Source organism: Pleurodeles waltl, chromosome 7 (assembly GCF_031143425.1).
Source record: "Pleurodeles waltl isolate 20211129_DDA chromosome 7, aPleWal1.hap1.20221129, whole genome shotgun sequence".
In the NCBI taxonomy this organism is placed as follows: domain Eukaryota; kingdom Metazoa; phylum Chordata; class Amphibia; order Caudata; family Salamandridae; genus Pleurodeles; species Pleurodeles waltl.
Genome location: NC_090446.1, coordinates 86,100,202 through 86,116,669, shown reverse-complemented (window position 1 = coordinate 86,116,669; position 16,468 = coordinate 86,100,202). Strand labels below are relative to the sequence as shown.

The following is a 16,468-nucleotide window of genomic DNA, read 5'->3' as shown; positions in this document are numbered from 1 at the left end:
AAAAAAAAAACTGCTTTATTGAAAAGCAGTCACAGACATGGTGGTCTGCTGCCTCCAGCAGGCCACCAACCCTGTGAGGGCCACCATTCGCAAGGGGGTCGCAAATTGCGACCCACCTCATGATTATTCATGAGGTGGGCATTTGCGAAGCCCTTGCGAATCACAGATGGTGTCAGGGACACCATCCTACATTCGGATTTGTGACTCGCAAATTGCGACTCGCTCTGACTCGCAATTTGTGGGTCGCAAATCTGAACCTACCTACATGTGGCCCCAGATTCTTAAAGAAGGTCACAAAAGTGCACCCATGGTATGTCGTACCCCTATAAAATATTTGTGAACTGTATTTTAGCATGGGTAAATACGCATGTGTAGATTTGCTCATGTGAAAATCTATTGAGCATTTGCAAGTTCATTTTCTCCCAGCCACTTTCTTCCCAACCCTGGAAGAAGTTCTAATTCTGCCATTGTCAGGAGTAAATGTCCAACCTTTCTTATTATGGGAAAATATTAGAGAGAAGCTGGTGAAAATCTTTAAAACATGCAGGTTAGTAGGTTTGCAGACTCAAAGGCATTCCAGCCCTGGGACTATTGCTTACTGCTTCCTCCAGCCCCAGTATTCAGATCTGCAGAAAGGTGGCAAAATAAGGAAATTGCTACAGTAGGGATTGAAACTGCAAGTATTCAAGCCCTACTATGGTAGTAGCCCTGGCATAATCAAGAGGTTATTATCAGAGCTCTTACATAATGAGATTGCTGCCATAATTTGGCGCCACACTACATGGCACCAAAAGGACAAGTAGATCATTTTGCAGGACAAGTAGATTTGAGAAGCAACCTGTCCCCTGGACAAGTAGATATTTTAATAAATTCCACACCCCTGAGGTAAGTACCCGCGTCTTCGGAGGGCAGACCAGGGGGGTTTTGTAGGGCACCGGGGGGGAGGGGGTTGACACAAGCTCACACAAAAAGTACACCCTCAGTGGCACTGGGGCGGCCGGGTGCAGTGTGCAAACACGCGTCGGGTTTTCAATAGGTTTCAATGAGAGACCAAGGGGTCTCTTCAGCGATGCAGGCAGGCAAGGGGGGGGGGGGGGGACTCCTCAGGGTAGCCACCACCTGGGCAAGGGAGAGGGCCTCCTGGGGGTCACTCCTGCACTGGAGTTCCGATCCTTCAGGTGCTGGGGGTGCAGGGTCTTTTCCAGCCATCGGGATTTTAGAGTCAGGCAGTCGCGGTCAGGGGGAGCCTCGGGATTCCCTCTGCAGGCGTCGCTGTAGGGGCTCAGGGGGGACAACTTTGGTTACTCACAGTCTTGGAGTCGCCTGGGGGTCCTCCCTGTAGCGTTGTTTCTCCACCAGTCGAGTCGGGGTCGCCGGGTGCAGTGTTGCAAGTCTCACGCTTATTGCGGGGATTGCAGGGGTCTTTAAATCTGCTCCTCTGGAAACAAAGTTGCAGTCTTTGTTGAACAGGGCCGCTGTCCTCTGGAGTTTCTTGGTCTTTTGGAAGCAGGGCAGTCCTCTGAGGATTCAGAGGTCGCTGGGCCTGGGGAAAGCGTCGCTGGAGCAGTTTTCTTCTGAAGGAGGGAGACAGGCCGGTAGGGCTGGGGCCAAAGCAGTTGGTGTCTTCTTCTCTGCAGGGTTTTTCAGCTCAGCAGTCCTCTTCTTCTTTAAGTTGCAGGGATCTAAATTCTTAGGTTCAGGGGAGCCCTTAAATACTAAATTTAATGGTGTGTTTAGGTCTGGGGGGGTTAGTAGCCAATGGCTACTAGCCCTGAGGGTGGGTACACCCTCTGTGCCTCCTCCCAAGGGGAGGGGGTCACATTCCTATCCCTATTGGGGGAATCCTCCATCTGCAAGATGGAGGATTTCTAAAAGTTAGAGTCACTTCAGCTCAGGGCACCTTAGGGGCTGTCCTGACTGGCCAGTGACGACTCCTTGTTTTTCTCATTAATTCCTCCGGCCTTGCCACCAAAAGTGGGGCCGTGGCCGGAGGGGGCGGGCAACTCCACTAGCTGGAGTGCCCTGTGGTGCTGGAACAAAGGGGGTGAGCCTTTGAGGCTCACCGCCAGGTGTTACAGCTCCTGCCTGGGGGAGGTGATAGCATCTCCACCCAGTGCAGGCTTTGTTACTGGCCACAGAGTGACAAAGGCACTCTCCCCATGTGGCCAGCAACATGTCTCGAGTGTGGCAGGCTGCTAAAACCAGTCAGCCTACACGGGTAGTTGGTTAAGGTTTCAGGGGGCACCTCTAAGGTGCCCTCTGGGGTGTATTTCACAATAAAATGTACACTGGCATCAGTGTGCATTTATTGTGCTGAGAAGTTTGAAACCAACCTTCCCAGTTTTCAGTGTAGCCATTATGGTGCTGTGGAGTTCGTGTTTGACAGACTCCCAGACCATATACTCTTATGGCTACCCTGCACTTACAATGTCTAAGGTTTTGCTTAGACACTGTAGGGGCACAGTGCTCATGCACTGGTGCCCTCACCTATGGTATAGTGCACCCTGCCTTAGGGCTGTAAGGCCTGCTAGAGGGGTGACTTATCTATACTGCATAGGCAGTGTGAGGTTGGCATGGCACCCTGAGGGGAGTGCCATGTCGACTTACTCGTTTTGTCCTCACAAGCACACACAAGCTGGTGTCTGTGCTGAGTGAGGGGTCCCCAGGGTGGCATAAGATATGCTGCAGCCCTTAGAGACCTTCCCTGGCATCAGGGCCCTTGGTACCAGGGCTACCAGTTACAAGGGACTTATCTGGATGCCAGGGTGTGCCAATTGTGTAAAACAAAAGTACAGGTTAGGGAAAGAACACTGGTGCTGGGGCCTGGTTAGCAGGCCTCAGCACACTTTCAAATCAAAACATAGCATCAGCAAAGGCAAAAAGTCAGGGGGTAACCATGCCAAGGAGGCATTTCCTTACAAGAATGAAACTATGTCTGACTTACTCAACGAAATAGCGCTTCTAAAAAAAAAATCAAAAGACTTATTAAAAACCCATCCTGCACTTGGCCCAAAGAGTTCAATGTAAAAAGGCACCTTAGACCCACCAGGAGACGATGGAGGCAAAATCCCTCAACTTCACACACTTTTGCAACATAGGGAAACACAAACAATCTTCTATACAAAAGCCACTTTCTGCTAAGCACAACTTAAGGCCAAAAGCCACCCCAAGCCACCCGATGATATCGTCAAAACCAAACCTCTTAACATCTCAACCTCAAATGGCACAGTTGAGCAGTGTGAAGAGTTTGCAATATTCTTCGCTGACAAAATAACAAAGATTGAACTATCACTTAATGACTACAACCACATCAACAACTTTACAGCAGGCATACACCCACAACTAGGCATCAAGACTAATGAAATATGCATACATGTCCCCCTCAGACTCTGAGCAACAATGCAACATAGCAAGAATACTGGACTCTCATAAGAGATCATTAAAAGCATTTCAGTCCTGAACCCCACTTCTCACATTGTGAACTCCTTGCCATCAGTCCTTATAAAGGAACACTGTCACTCTCTTTCACCCTTCTGGACTAAATGAATCAATGCCTCCCCAGTTACAGCACTCCTCATGAAACCAGGGGCTGACCCATAAGACCTAAACAACGTCCCACCTGTAACCAATCTAACATTCCTGGCAAAACCTCTTGGAAAAAAGGTGTACTAACAACTCAGCCCACACATAAAAAAACAATCTCCTAGACATCTTCCAATTAGACTTCAGGGCTGGATACAATACAAATAGCTATACTTAACATCACAGATTACATCCTCAGGATGATGAACACAGGAAACATCTGCCTGCTCACACCAATCTACCTATCGTCAGCAACTGACACCTTCAACCATGAAATGCTTCTAAACACCATAAAATCATACACAGGCATTGAAGGCATAGTCCGCAACTGGTTCACCACTTACCTCAAAACACAAAGCTAGTCAAAATTGAAGAAGCAATGACTGAACCAGCCCCAATATACCAAGGAGTCCCCCTGCAGGGATCAGTTCTAACCTTCAAGCATTAGCTGGAACCCCTAACAGCGATTCTACCACAAGCTAAACTTCTGTACCACCTAAATGCATACAACAGTCAAATCTACACACAGAGACACCCTCCACCTGAACAAAACACCAAAGTAAGTACACAGGAAGCTGAAAATCAATGACCTGAAACGCAACCCACTGAAAACAGAATTCCTCCTCTACGTTGTCAGGAAGACTCGTCACAATCCAAGAATGGACCATACTTAGATGCTTTAAACTTTGGACCCACAATAATCAGGAGAACGAAATCCTAAGGAATAACCCTAGACAAAATCTTGAACATGACTACACACAAACACCAAAGCAAAAAACACCAGGAACAACCTGAAACTATTCATAAAGGTCAGGCTTTTCATCTCAGAGGACTTTGAAGCCGTAGTGCAATCCCTGGATCTTTCTAGACTGAGCTAAGGCAATGAGACTCTGACAGGCGCACCAAAAACCCACCTCCCCTCTTATGAGAGCCACACTGAATGCACCAGCTAGATCAACACAATCCCATCATCCCCAAGCTCCAATGGCTCCCAACAGAAGCAAAAACAGGCTGTATCAAACAAAGTCCTTCACATGGGTACCCCAAAATATCTAGCAAAAAGACTACTGAGGGTGTGAGAGTCTTGCACCGTACGATGTACAGACTTGCTACAAATGGATCCGCCCCATTTCAAAGAGGCATGTACAATTGTTCTCTGGTAATGTACCCACAATCTGGAAATCTGCCACCAGTGGAACGCACTAACAAATCAAAAATTCATTTCAGGAAAAGTCTGAAAGCAATACTGCTCGAAAAACAGAGGCACAACTGGGAGCTGGAACATACCACCCCACACAAAAAGCCCAACACTCCTCCACGCCACCCCAAGGATTTCCAAAATTTAGATGTAATCACAGTATATGATAGCATAGAATAACACAAAAACTCTAGATGACTATCCAAAATAGACAAGAGAACCCTTAACCTACCCTCTCCATAAGTGATCAAAGGAAAACCACCAAGGACTATACACTGGGGCATCAGATATCTATAAAACAATGTAGGATCTATGTAACCTACAAATAATTGAATGTGATGTTCCACAACAATCCACGTGCTTCAATCTGTGGTAGGGTGTTTTTTTTTTTATACCTTTAAAGGAAATTCATATTTAGTGTCTCTAGTTGTCTAACACGTGCTACTCCGGTCACCCTATGTTCAGGAACATGAACTCTCATCCATGTACGTGATATGCTTCATCAATGGGTGGCTAGACTGGATGTGCAATGCCTAGAGGGTTCCACAACCTAATAGGGGGTGAAGTCTTTTTTAGGAGATCTTTTAACTGCCTACACGCATTGATAGAGCATCAGTGGTATTGGTTGGAGTTTTTATGTAAAGATTGAAAATAGAGTAAATAGTCAAACTGGCTATGAATTCCCACATACAAGTGTGTAATTCCACGTGGAGACTAGCACCCACTCCAGTCAAGGCAGTGGTATTCCTGGAATGCTGCTCTTGAAAACCTAACTGTCCGTCCTAGACCTGGAATACTGGATGCTAATCACCGCCACATTCCTAAAAGGACTCAAAGTAACATGTTTGAGTGTTCTTTTGGCACAAAGTACTAAGTCTTAATATTTAGAGGCACTTTCATGGGTTGCACAAAACGCTACCCATTGTAAAGCAGGGAAATTGACATACAGGTTTACCCCTGTGAGATGGAGTGAAATTTATAGGGTCCTGAAGAAACACTATTTGACCCAGCAAAGCAGCTTTGCTGTGAAACAGAGTTGAGGAACCACCAAATGACTAATCTGCAATTGGTCCTCATAATGTTTATAATCTTGACATGATTCCAACAATAGAGCTCTCAGTCTTCTTCCCACAACCAGACTCTGTAGCGGAACAAGCTTTACACACAATAGATGTCTGAACAGCTCTCATTTATTACAGCAACAAGACAAAGCCCTTTCCTATTTCTGACTAGCTCCTTGTCACCTTTGCAAAACCTCACAAGGGACATCCAAGTTTTAAGGCTGGCATAGCAATATGAATAGTGAAGGGTGTCCAAACGCTTTACCGAAAAGCCCCAAAATCCCTACCTATTCTGCCCAAGGTGCATTACAACCACAAGCTTCTGCAAGCTGAAATCTCCAAATGCCCCCCTGGTCCACCCCACACACGTTTACCAAGTGCTACTTAATGGACATCCTGCCCCACCAACAGGCTATGGTTGGCCAGACCGCCATCTGCATCAGAAGCAGGCTAGCTAGCGGGTTAGGAGCGCACCTCTTTACAGTTTATACAGAGCATGTTAATCTACAGCCACACATGCTATGAACTGAAACGTTTACTTACACTGTAGGCACCTGTTTGTAGCACGTAATGTTGGAGCTTCATACGTGCCCAACCTTCACCCCGTAAGCTTGTGCTGATTGCAAATCTCTTCTATTATGAAGTAGTTGACACTGCACAATGTGCATAAGGCACCATGCTATGCTCACTTTATATCCTAATACATATTCTTAAGTGTTGTGCAAAAAAAAAAATCTAAAACTGAGTTGGTGAGAACCAGTGTACCAGCATGCCGCAGCCCTAAGAAGTTTGACAAAGTATGCAGAGGAAAAGCTTCCCTATGCAGGGCTTTGGTGGGAGTCTAGAGTGGGCACAGGGAACGGCTAGAAATATGATGGGAGAGGCGTGGGGTCATTGTGTGGTCTTTTATGGTTAATGGAATCTAGCAACAGATTCTTAAATAACCTGCTCGGCGTACTCCATCCTATTCTTCGTGGACTGGTGACCGCTCTTCCACCCAGATGTATTAAAAATCAATAAATAAAATGGAGTTGGTGCCCATGATTACAGGCCACTGCAGAAGGAGTCACAGTACATCTCATGACTCAAAAGACTTCTCCCAAGAAAAACAACTTGCAAATGGGAAAGCTCGCTGAAGGTCCTCTTATGACTCACCCCTGTGGGTTGAGTCCTCCTGGATCTTGCTGGTCCCCGGCAGCTCCACTTTTGCTTCACCATAACTTCAGCCTTGGCCAAGGCTTGTTGGTTTGGTTTTCCACATCACTGACCAACTGCAATCATCCATCCGGCGTGAGACGTTGACTGCATTCTCCAGGAACTCTTCACCTACTCCAGGACTGCATTCCTGACTGCCTTTGTCCTTCCGTCTACCAAATCCTGCAACCACAGCTGGGTGGGTATTAGCTCCTGCTCCCCTGGACTCTCCTGTGACTTAGGCCCAGATGTACCAAAGGATTTTACCCATTCTGTGTCTATGGGAAAAAGCTTTTGTACATATGGCCCTTAGTCCCCTTATTCCACAAGCCTTCCTCTTCAGGAATCCACCGCTGGTTTCTTGCAGTCTTGTCTGGGTGTTGCATTTTCTTCTTTTCCTTCCTTTTGGGTGGTCTGGGGGAAATTCTGTAACTTACTCCTTTCTTCCTGGTCGCTAGGGACCGCTAGTAGAACCTGCTCTTACTGGAAGAAAGAGTAAGTGTTTGAGGCAGTCTTTTATTACTGGAAGTTTGAAAAGGGAAGCTTGAGACAGACCTTTTCTGTATGCAGTTATGGTTTCAAGGTAAAGTATGATCAAGTAAAACTGGCATGATGTTAGCCAGATGTAATAAGTATATAATTTCACTTCTTAACAAGGGATTTGATTAACATTTTGTTGACACCATCAACAAAACCTTTTCAATTTAAAGGAATAAAATTCTCTTCTCTAGGGTCTTTTAGCTTATTTCGGAAATCAATGCAGGCTTGTGGTAATTTCAAATGGCCGTATTATCTGATGTCTAGATCTATGCTGCCAAATTCAATGTCAGATTGGATAGAATATTTCACTTTGATGCCTGGTCAGCTGATTGGATTTACATGGCAGTCTCTTGTGTGATCACAGTGAAAGACTAATGTTTGGCCATTCAGGTGCAATCAGTAACAACACTGCTTTGCAGCTTTTTATTTTTAAGATCACTCCTTGGATCAGAGGAACGGGAAGTAAAGTGTACACTATCGTCCCTGACCGTTTGATAAAATTGGAAGGTCCCAGCTTCGCCAATTCCAATCTCCTGGAGGCAGAGAATGGAGTTGTGTTTTGAGTAGTAGCAAACATAACTATTGCTAGTACACTCAACGACAGGCAGGTCGGAAGAATCTGCTGACAAAAACTATTTGCTGATTTTTTTTGCCATGGAACTGTTATCCACACATTCATGGAAAACGGCTGTGACCAGTTCTTCTGAGCTTCCAGGAAAAGTGCCTTGACCTAGTGCCAACCCAGCTTGTGCATTGTGGTGGTATCCATCTGCACGGGAATCTGACCCTTTGTCTGAGATACCATAATGCTTTTAGAGCTAGGTTGACAGCTCTGAACTCCAGGAAGATGCAATATGAGTTTTCTTTTGGAGTCGAAAAATATTGAACAGTCCTAGGCAAGCACTCTTAGTGCAGTACACACATCTGGTAGAATCAGGTGAATAGGAAGATCACAAAGGCATGGTTCTCCTAGAAGTTGGTTGTCTGCCTTGCATCACCAGTAAACTGTTTTGTCAATCTTGGTGCGATATGAAGTTAATTTTGACTTTTGGTGGTTGATCTGCATACCTATTTGATGAAGGCGCAAAATTGTGGTTTCAAGATCTTCCTTCAGTTTAACTGGATTGAAGATTTTGAGAAGCCAATCGTACAGGATGCATCTAGATTTACATTTTTTATGACAGAAGTGGACTGCAAACACTACATGCACATGGAGATGATCTAAGAAGTATACTTTAGCACAAAAGGAACTGCTGCATGCTGGATGGGTGTAGTCCACACCACAAAGCATAGAAACATCCACTGCCTTTACATGATTGCAATGGGAAAGAAAGCATTCAGAAGCACAAGTTACTTACCTTCGGCAACACTCTTTGTGGTAGATAATTTATCTAGCTGGAGATTACTAATCTTTTCATTATACCTCCCCAACAGACAGGATCTGGAAACTTTTTAGCAGCAACTCTGCATGACGACAGATGGTGTCTAGTGACTCTGCACCACTGGCATTTCCAAAAATGTAGCGCAGAGCCTATATAGGAACCACTCTAGCACAGTATATCAGTTGCTTTCCAGACTGTCCACATCCCCAAGGTGCAGAGCCCTAAAAGCGAATAGGTGTAACAAGTCTGCAGATTCCTAGAAATGGGATCTTATTAATGAATAGAGTCCATTCACAGAATCGGGAGGATGGGAGGGTTGGGGAGGGACCAGAGGCTAGACAGTCTCTACCAGAAAGAGCATTACGGAAAGTAAGTAACTTGTTCTTATGATAAAGGCTTTCCTGCCATGGATACCTCACCTTTTCAATAGATACCAAAGCAGTAACTAACTTGAATGTGGGCTGTGAATGGACTCAAACCAGAAAGTCCAGTACAGCAGAACTGGCAAAAAGCCCTTCACGGCAGACTTGACTGTCCAGGCAATAGTGTCTCGTGAACAAATGGAAGGACACCCACTTAGCTGCCAGGAAACTGTCTACGACAGGGATTCTGCCCTGGTATATGAGCATGCAGTCATCCTAGAGGCTGAGTTTTAGCCAATGTGTAGCAGATCATAATGCAAAGGATTATCCAGCTGTAGATTGCCCTCTCTCTTCTGCACAGCCTTGCCTTTTCTCGTTTCAGCGAACCCCTCGAAGAGCAGAGTGCTAACCAGTGGACTTAGGTGCAATATATGTAGAAGCTCAATGCTCTCTTAGGGTACAAGCACACAAGTCTCTCCTCCACATACAAATGAGGAAGTACAGAACCCTGGCAGAGTGGTTTGTCAGATATGGAAAGGAATCACAACGTTTGGCAGAAATGATGCTCAGGTTTGCAGAACCACTTTGTCTGGGAAGACGTGGTACATGGCAGGTTGACAGAGCTTGAAATTTATCTGTTTATGTCATGGCGACGAGAAACACTATCTTAAGGCTAAGAAGTCCCAAGGGACAGCTCTGAAGTGGCTCAAATGGAGCGCACAGGAGAACAAGTACCAAGTTAACGTCCGACTGTAGCATGACAAGGAGAGAGGGAAGAAACAAATTAAACCCCTTTCAAAAATCCTAACAGGAGACTTGGACACAGAGGACTGATCCTGCAATGGTAAAGAAGCTGAAGGAGCCAAAAGGGGCCCCATTGACTGTGCCCAGGCCAAAGCCTTGCAGGGTTAGAGGCAGCACAAACAATAAAACATCAGATAATTTGGCCTGAAGGGCCAATCTGCTGAATACTGTACCAAGCCACAAATTGGTCCCAACAGGTGAATGCACTTTTAGTCAAGGGGCACCTGGCTGCCAAGATGACAACCTCCAGTAGAAGGAAAAGTGTGCTCTGCTGTCGCTGTTTAATCTCCAAGCATCAAGGTGGAGACTGCAAAGGACCGGGTGCAGAGCCCTGCCTTGCAGCTACAATAGCGGATCCTTCCAAAAGGGGCAGCCTGACCAGGGAGGACAGATGCACCAGCCCAGGTGTTCTGGATTTTATACCTCCCAGTGCCAATCCAGAGTCACCTTCAAGATATTCTTTAGAACTTGTGGCAGGAGGGGTATCAGCAGGAAGGCATACAGGAATCCCAAATTACACTTGAGGTGGAATGCATCTCAGAGCAAGAGATGCCTTTGAAATTTCAACACTCAGAAGTGCTGGCATTGCCTCTTTTTGGCAGCACTGAACAGATCAAGACAAGGTTCTCCCCCATTTGCGGAAGAGGCCCTGCATCACTTTCATGTGGAACTGCCATTCGTGATCGGCTGGGCTTGTATGCCGTAGCACTCAAATATCTTGACAGGTGGTTCACCACTAGGAAAATTCCTTTGTGGTCTAGCTATTTTGGCAGCAGCAGGGCCTTTCGGCAATGGGTTTGTGACCCCCAACCGCCTTGTTTGTTGCAGTACCAACACGGTGATGGCTTTGTCCATGAGCCCCTGTATCAGGCCCCCCTTGATAGATGGAAGGAAGGCTTTCAGTGTCACGCGGATGGGCCTCTGCTCCAAAGGGGCAAATATGCAGCCAGGATTCCACTGGAGACCAGAGGCCACTTACAACCTCTTTCAGGTGGCCAGCCCAGAAGAGCTGCATTGGTCACTGCTGTCAGCTTTGGGTGGGAAAGGAAGAGGGGTTCGCTGCTGTGGTCCAGCAACTATCACTGCAGATTTTTTGCAATCTCCTCTGAAATCTGAACGTGGTGGGAAAGATCCCAATGATGGTAGGTCACTGAAACGTCAGATCCTGCTGCACAGCCCGAATAAGCCACCCGGCATGCAAGACCTGCCACTGAATGAGGCCATCAGTCCCAGTAGCCTCAGAATCAACCTTACTGACATCCAGGTGAGATGCTGAAAGACTGGATTGTCACCTGAATGTCCTGGACTCTTCCTCAGGGGAATAGGTACAAAACCATACGGTGTCCAAAATGAGTTTGATGAAAGAGAGCATCTGAGAAGGAGTCCGGTGTGGCTTTGCCACGTTGATAGTGAACCCTAAAGATGACAGGACGTTCGCTGCAGTCTGGAGGTTGTTGCTGGCTGCTTGGGGTAAGCCCACCTTCGATAGTCAGTTGTCGAATTACGGAAAGACTGGCACTCATGACCTTCAAATGCACTGCCATCACTCCTGTGAACACTTGAGGGGCATGGATGAGAGCAGGTCATACACGGATTACTGCTGTGTTTCACCACGTAGAACTTCACCTATCAATCTTGGATGGCATTTGGGTTAATCTAGGTATAGTAATCGCAGGCTTTGGAGTTGTGCAATGAACCCAAGCACAAAGGCACCACTCGTGAGGCTCCGTCACATATCTGTTTGCAACAATTCACACTTGGGTTAAATCCTTGCTTCCAGAGCAGAACAGTTGACACAGTCACATGGCTCCTCCTAATACCTCTTGAGTTTTCTGGATCCAGTCTGACGCGGGGGGGAATTGACAGGGTGAGGAATTTGCAGTTAGAAGTATCCATCAGAAACACTGGTTAAAATACAACCACCAAACACTAATGGGTCAGCAGGGATGTGCAAAAATGTATGTGCAAAAAAAGTATCAACTCGTACATAGAGTATATTACTTCATTAGTGAGCATACTGGATGGAAGTATGCAAAGCATGGGTTGCTACAGCCACACAACCCTCGAACATCCATTTACAATAAAAAAACAAAAAAAACAAACAGTGAAAGCGGGATTAAGAACAATTATAACGGCAAAAACAACCACTTATTGCACACACTAAATAGGCATAACACCATGTTAGAAATGGGGTCTCTAGTTGGCAGTTAGTTTGCATCTTGTCCAAGAAGGGACCCTCACTCTAGTCAGAAGAAGGGAGATACCCGCTCAGATAACCCCTGCTCACCACCCCCTTGGTAGCTTGGCATGAGCAGTCCGGCTTATCTCAGAAGCAATGTGTAAAGCATTTGCACATAACAGAGTAATAAGTGAAAACACTACAAAAGGACACCACACCAGTTGTAGAAAAATAGCCAATCTGTGTAAAACAAGATCAGAACTATAAAAATCCAACATACAGAGTTAAAGATCTAAATTTTGCAAGATTTATTAAAAAAATACAGTCCCTTGAAGTAGATAGCTCCAGCTGGGGCTATCATGGCATCATGCTCAACAAAAAACAGTTCATGCTAGCTGGGCCAGCTATGGTGTCTGAAGACCCACAAAACAGTACCTTTGGAATTGCAAGGCGTTGTGATCATCACTGTGAGCCCCAGAGAGCGGTGTCGCTGATGTTGCGTTGCCTGTTTCGAAGTCTGTGCCTGGGTTGTCAGGGCCATGAAGTTACACGTGTTGTAGATCGAACTCTGGGCAGATAAAATTAGGAGAGCTGGCGTGGATGGCGTTGGTGCTAAGTGGGACGATGCGACGTTGTAAGGAAATGCCTCCTTGGCATGGTTGCCCCCTGACTTTTTGCCTTTGCTGATGCTATGTTTACAATTGAAAGTGTGCTGAGGCCTGCTAACCAGGCCCCAGCACCAGTGTTCTTTCCCTAACCTGTACTTTTGTATCCACAATTAGCAGACCCTGGCATCCAGATAAGTCCCTTGTAACTGGTACTTCTAGTACCAAGGGCCCTGATGCCAAGGAAGGTCTCTAAGGGCTGCAGCATGTCTTATGCCACCCTGGAGACCTCTCACTCAGCACAGACACACTGCTTGCCAGCTTGTGTGTGCTAGTGAGGACAAAACGAGTAAGTCGACATGGCACTCCCCTCAGGGTGCCATGCCAGCCTCTCACTGCCTATGCAGTATAGGTAAGACACCCCTCTAGCAGGCCTTACAGCCCTAAGGCAGGGTGCACTATACCATAGGTGAGGGTACCAGTGCATGAGCATGGTACCCCTACAGTGTCAAAACAAAACCTTAGACATTGTAAGTGCAGGGTAGCCATAAGAGTATATGGTCTGGGAGTTTGTCAAACACGAACTCCACAGCACCATAATGGCTACACTGAAAACTGGGAAGTTTGGTATCAAACTTCTCAGCACAATAAATGCACACTGATGCCAGTGTGCATTTTATTGTAAAATACACCACAGAGGGCACCTTAGAGGTGCCCCCTGAAACTTAACCGACTATCTGTGTAGGCTGACTAGTTTTAGCAGCCTGCCACAAACCGAGACATGTTGCTGGCCCCATGGGGAGAGTGCCTTTGTCACTCTGAGGCCAGTAACAAAGCCTGCACTGGGTGGAGATGCTAACACCTCTCCCAGGCAGGAATTGTCACACCTGGCGGTGAGCCTCAAAGGCTCACCTCCTTTGTGCCAACCCAGCAGGACACTCCAGCTAGTGGAGTTGCCCGCCCCCTCCGACCAGGCCCCACTTTTGGCGGCAAGGCCGGAGAAAATAATGAGAAAAACAAGGAGGAGTCACTGGCCAGTCAGGACAGCCCCTAAGGTGTCCTGAGCTGAGGTGACTCTGACTTTTAGAAATCCTCCATCTTGCAGATGGAGGATTCCCCCAATAGGGTTAGGATTGTGACCCCCTCCCCTTGGGAGGAGGCACAAAGAGGGTGTACCCACCCTCAGGGCTAGTAGCCATTGGCTACTAACCCCCCAGACCTAAACACGCCCTTAAATTTAGTATTTAAGGGCTCCCCTGAACCCTAGAAAATTAGATTCCTGCAACTACAAGAAGAAGGACTGCCTAGCTGAAAACCCCTGCAGAGGAAGACCAGAAGACGACAACTGCCTTGGCTCCAGAAACTCACCGGCCTGTCTCCTGCCTTCCAAAGATCCTGCTCCAGCGACGCCTTCCAAAGGGACCAGCGACCTCGACATCCTCTGAGGACTGCCCCTGCTTCGAAAAGACAAGAAACTCCCGAGGACAGCGGACCTGCTCCAAGAAAAGCTGCAACTTTGTTTCCAGCAGCTTTAAAGATCCCTGCAAGCTCCCCGCAAGAAGCGTGAGACTTGCAACACTGCACCCGGCGACTCCGACTCGGCTGGTGGCGATCCAACACCTCAGGAGGGACCCCAGGACTACTCTAAGACTGTGAGTACAAAAACCTGTCCCCCCTGAGCCCCCACAGCGCCGCCTGCAGAGGGAATCCCGAGGCTTCCCCTGACCGCGACTCTTTGAATCCTAAGTCCCGACACCTGGGAGAGACCCTGCACCCGCAGCCCCCAGGACCTGAAGGACCGGACTTTCACTGGAGGAGTGACCCCCAGGAGTCCCTCTCCCTTGACCAAGTGGAGGTTTCCCCGAGGAACCCCCCCCTTGCCTGCCTGCAGCGCTGAAGAGATCCCTAGATCTCCCATTGACTTCCATTACAAACCCGACGCTTGTTTCTACACTGCACCCGGCCGCCCCCGCGCTGCTGAGGGTGAAATTTCTGTGTGGACTTGTGTCCCCCCCGGTGCCCTACAAAACCCCCCTGGTCTGCCCTCCGAAGACGCGGGTACTTACCTGCAAGCAGACCGGAACCGGGGCACCCCCTTCTCTCCATTCTAGCCTATGTGTTTTGGGCACCACTTTGAACTCTGCACCTGACCGGCCCTGAGCTACTGGTGTGGTGACTTTGGGGTTGCTCTGAACCCCCAACGGTGGGCTACCTTGCACCAAGAACTGAACCCTGTAAGTGTCTTACTTACCTGGTAAAACTAACAAAAACTTACCTCCCCCAGGAACTGTGAAAATTGCACTAAGTGTCCACTTTTAAAATAGCTATTTGTGAATAACTTGAAAAGTATACATGCAATTGAAATGATTCAAAGTTCCTAATGTACTTACCTGCAATACCTTTCAAACAAGATATTACATGTTAAATTTGAACCTGTGGTTCTTAAAATAAACTAAGAAAATATATTTTTCTATAACAAAACCTATTGGCTGGATTTGTCTCTGAGTGTGTGTACCTCATTTATTGTCTATGTGTATGTACAACAAATGCTTAACACTACTCCTTGGATAAGCCTTCTGCTCGACCACACTACCACAAAATAGAGCATTAGTATTATCTCTTTTTACCACTATTTTACCTCTAAGGGGAACCCTTGGACTCTGTGCATGCTATTCCTTACTTTGAAATAGCACATACAGAGCCAACTTCCTACATTGGTGGATCAGCGGTGGGGTACAAGACTTTGCATTTGCTGGACTACTCAGCCAATACCTGATCACACGACAAATTCCAAAATTGTCATTAGAAATTGATTTTTGCAATTTGAAAAGTTTTCTAAATTCTTAAAAGTCCTGCTAGGGCCTTGTGTGTTAAGTCCCTGTTTAGCATTTCTTTTAGAGTTTAAAAGTTTGTAAAAGTTTGAATTAGATTCTAGAACCAGTTGTAGATTCTTAAAAAGTATTCCAACTTTTAGAAGCAAAATGTCTAGCACAGATGTGACTGTGGTGGAACTCGACACCACACCTTACCTCCATCTTAAGATGAGGGAGCTAAGGTCACTCTGTAAAATAAAGAAAATAACAATGGGCCCCAAACCTACCAAAATACAGCTCCAGGAGCTTTTGGCAGAGTTTGAAAAGGCCAACCCCTCTGAGGGTGGCAACTCAGAGGAAGAGGATAGTGACTTGGAGGACAATTCCCCCCTACCAGTCCTATCTAGGGAGAACAGGGTCTCTCAAACCCTGACTCCAAAAATAATAGTCAGAGATGCTGGTTCCCTCACAGGAGAGACCAACACCTCTGAAATCACTGAGGATAGCCCCAGTGAAGAGGACATCCAGTTAGCCAGGATGGCCAAAAGATTGGCTTTGGAAAGACAGATCCTAGCCATAGAGAGGGAAAGACAAGAGATGGGCCTAGGACCCATCAATGGTGGCAGCAACATAAATAGGGTCAGAGATTCTCCTGACATGTTGAAAATCCCTAAAGGGATTGTAACTAAATATGAAGATGGTGATGACATCACCAAATGGTTCACAGCTTTTGAGAGGGCTTGTGTAA

The 16,468-nt window shown here is 46.7% G+C and overlaps 1 protein-coding gene across 4 annotated transcripts in view; it reads right to left on the bottom strand.

The window, feature by feature from the left end:
* Window positions 1-16,468, bottom strand: part of ZNF384 (zinc finger protein 384) — a 177,065-nt gene that overhangs the window by 40,702 nt on the left and 119,895 nt on the right. The gene's annotated exons all lie outside the window — the stretch shown is intronic.